Source organism: Mustela nigripes, chromosome 8 (assembly GCF_022355385.1).
Source record: "Mustela nigripes isolate SB6536 chromosome 8, MUSNIG.SB6536, whole genome shotgun sequence".
Taxonomy (NCBI): Eukaryota; Metazoa; Chordata; class Mammalia; order Carnivora; family Mustelidae; genus Mustela; species Mustela nigripes.
Window position 1 is genome coordinate 87458431 of NC_081564.1, and position 3780 is coordinate 87462210.

The 3780-nt window shown below is 59.0% G+C and overlaps 1 protein-coding gene across 1 annotated transcript in view; it reads left to right on the top strand.

Annotated features, from left to right (window-relative positions):
• The first annotated feature begins 2645 nt into the window (after positions 1-2645).
• The window catches only part of ZNF407 (zinc finger protein 407), a 427312-nt gene continuing 426177 nt past the window's right edge, over positions 2646-3780 (top strand). Inside the window, exon 1 of the mRNA XM_059409836.1 lies at positions 2646-2735. The gene's annotated coding sequence lies outside the window, so the exon portion shown is untranslated. The remainder of the gene's footprint in view (positions 2736-3780) is intronic.

Sequence of the window (3780 nt, forward strand, 5' to 3'; positions counted from 1 at the left end):
CAACTTGGTGAAATACGTAAACTTACAGATGTTAAAAGCTCACAAAACACCAAGCAGGTTAAGTATGAAGAAAATTATGGTGAGGCTCATCATAACGAAATCACTGAATGTCAAAAATAAAGAGAAAAATGTGAAAGTATCGAGAGAAAAATGACACGATACATAGGGAAATATGCAAGGGAGGAAAGAGCTGAATGGTCTCTGCTCCATCAGAAACACCTGGAGGCCAGTACACATGCAAAGAGGTAATTTTTAACAAAAATCTCTGTGAGCAGCATATGGGCCCAAAATATCTTTTTTTTTATCCATTCTGAAAATCTTTTTTAAATCAATGACACTTAATGAAATTATTAATATAAAGAGATTAAGGTCTCCTGCTGTGACTTCTTTTGTGCTTCATTTGTAACCTCTTTTGGAAATCCAAATGACATAATAAAGGTACAACATAAAAAAATGGGTGCAAAAATATGAGTAAGGTCTGCTTATTAAATAAGAGCATCATATTAGCATTAATTTCTTAATTTTGATAACTGTATTGCTATGTAAGCGCCTATCCATGTTCTTAGGAAATGTACAGACATGTGTAGGGGTAAAAGGCCATCATGCTTGCAATCTATTTTCTAATGGCTCTGGAAAAATATGCATAAAAAATGAAGCACATAATTATAGAATTTGGTTGAAGGAAACATTGGAATATTTTGTACTTTTTAATGTCAAATAAAACATTATAAAGCAAAAAGAGAGGTCAGAAATGAAGTGTTATCCAAATTCTAGTTGAGTGTGATCACCTTGTATGAAGGAAATGAAATCTATTATTCTTGCATTTTTTAAAAAAGATTTTATTATTTATTTATTTGACAGAGAGAGATGACAAGCAGGCAGAGAGGCAGGCAGAGAGAGAGGGAAGCAGGCTCCCTGCCGAGCAGATAGCCCCATGGGGGGCTGGATCCCAGGACCCCGAGATCATGACCTAAGCCGAAGGCAGCGGCTTAACCCACTGAGCCACCCAGGTGCCCCCTTGCATTTTTTTAAATTAGGGAAAACAGACACCATCACAAATTTACACATGAGTAAAACGAGGTCCAAACTGTCTTCCTTAAAGTCACATTTTGATGTAAAGACCTGTTTCAGCAAAATAATGGATGGTAAAAATGAAAAATAAACTGAATTTTATTTCAGTGTTCAAGAAAGAAAAAGGACACGTTAACTAAACCCCCAAGGTAAGAAAGGTAGATCGATCACCCAAAGACCAGCCGGGATGCCTAATCCATATGGAGAACTGCACTAGCTACTGCTGGCGTTTGGAGAGGTATCGCCATGTCATCCAACTAACACTGTCAAAACAGACAATACAAGATGATGAGTAGTACATTTTCAAGTAAATTCTAAGTAATTTTCAAGTGAACTCTTTGGAGAAAAAATCGTTTATTAGTTATCTATTACCAGTAATGTTCTGACCCAGTAAATGTTGGCCATGATCTGAGCCCAAGTCATGCTTAACCGACCGAGCCATCCAGGCGCCCCTCTAAAAATGTTCAACTTGTTGCCATGAACCCAGTATTTGCATTTCAAAAACAGAACTGAGCTGGACTTGACCTTGAAAGATGATCTGGTTTAGAAAGCCGATCACCATGATCACAAGGCCGGAATTTTAAAACCCCATTTGCGCAAAGTTAGCTAAGTACAGATCACTTCACAGGTGGCGCGCAGCACACGGCATCTCCACCCCCGACCCCGAGGCGGATGCCTGCGCACTGCGGCAGACGGCGTCTCTGCCACCGCACTGGGCAAGCCGCGGTCTCCCTGCCAGGCCCAGCTTCCAGGGCTGCGCACGGTCCGCCCGGGCGGGGGGCCGGGACCACGACCCGCGCCGGGCCGCCTTTCCAACCGTCCTTCCGCTGTGCCCTCGAGCTGTCGAAACGCGGCCCGCGCGGGAGCGTGCCAAGCACCGAGCACTTCTCCGCCCTTCGTTCCGCGCCCCGGCCTCCCCGAGAGGGTCGGGATCCGCTCGCGGCTCCCTCCCCGGAGCCCGCCGAGTTGTCCTCCGACGCCGGAGCTGCGCACGCGCCCGGCCCAGCCCAGCCCAGCCCCACACCCTCGCCCGGGCGAAGAGGGCCGCGGCGGCGCGGGAGGGCCCCGCTCCGGGCCGCGGCGGGGGACGGCCGGCGGCTGGCCCGCGCAGGCCCCGGCCCTCCCGCGCCGCCGGGCCGCGTCCGCCCCCCCGTCGCAGCCCTCGGGGCTTGTGATGGCGAGCGAGCGGAGGGGCGGAGCGGGGCGGCTGCGGCAGGGGGGAGGCAGGACCGGCCGGGGCCCTCCCGCTCTGCGCCCTCTGAAAACCCCGGGGGCCTCCCGGACCGACGCGCCGGGCCCCAAGCCGGGTTCGGATCGACTCCTCCACCCTTCCGCTTCCCTCTGCCGGGGAGGGGCGGACTTCCGCTTTGACCTCGGAGTGACTTCCGGCAAGAGCTGATGGACTGAAACGAAGGCAGCACCCGGTCTGCCGGCCGCTCGGGGCAGAGACGCGGAACCCGATGTGGGTTTCGCTAAACCAGTTCCGGGATCCTATTTTATAGTCATGGTGTCCGGCGCTCGGTCCACCACGGAGTCGACCTGGCAGCCGCCGGAAGTCGCTCCGAGGAGAGACAGGAAGTCCCTCCCCTTCCTCCCAGAGGGAAGACGGTGAGCCGGAGGAGTCAGTCAGAGAGGCGAGCAGGAGCGATTCCGTCGGCAAACAGGTAAGTTATTCTCTGGCCGGGGCGGGGGGTTTGGAGGCGGGGACCGTCCAGCGTCAGCGCAGGGCCTGGGGGCGGTGGCTTGAGGGCCCGGGCCCGGGCGGCTGGGCGCCGGGAGCCCCGCCAGGGCCCTTCGCTCTTCCTCCTCCCCCCTCCCCCCGCCTCCGCCCCTCCCCGCCGCCGGTCCCTCCCGACGCCGCCCTGCCTCGCCCGGCACACGCCCGCCGCCCGCGGCCCGCCGCCGCCCGGCCTCCGCTCCCGCCCTCCCCCGCTCGCTGCGCTCCGTCTGCGGCCGGGCTCGCGCGGGCGGCGGGCCTCGACCGCCCCGCGGGGCCGGCTGTCGGCGCCCCTGCACGCAGCGGGGCGCTGCTGACCTCCCGGCCGGCCCCGGCGCGGGGCGGCGGGGGCGTCGGTTTACGGTCCGGGCGCTGGTGTCCTCCTCCGCCCGCCCACGCCCAGGTCCCCCCCAGATGCGCCGAGGCGCCGTCCTTCCGTTAAGGACGCTGGGCGGGCGGCTGGGGACCGAGAGCAGCGCCGCTGCAGTTGGAGGGTCCCGGGCCCCTCGCGGTCGGCGTCTGCGGACGCGGGGGAGGCCGGGCTGCGGCGCCCGGCTGCGTGCGGCGGCGGGGTTTGCCCCGTAGACGCGCTGCTCAGCCAGAGAGCGCGCCCTGAGCGTGCCCGCGCGTCCGGGAGGGGAGCCCCGGGAGGCGGCCCGGGAGCTCTGCAGCCCTGTGGCGTGTGAGGAGTCGCGCATAGCCCTTCTGTTTCACGGGGTCAGGAACGGGACGGGGTCAGGAACGGGACGGGGTCAGGAACGGGACGGGCACCCGTGGACACACCTGTAGGGCTTCTCTGTCTTAGACGCACTCATAGGCCTGGTGGGGACGGCCCTGCCGCTCCACAGCCGGCGCTGGCGGCTACTCCCCGCGCGCACCTGTTCTGCGGCGAGAAGTCCGGGCGCGCAGGGCCCCGGGCGGGCAGCGACCCCGGGCGTGCAGGGCCCCGGGCGGGCAGCGACCCCGGGCGGGCAGCGACCCCGGGCGGGCAG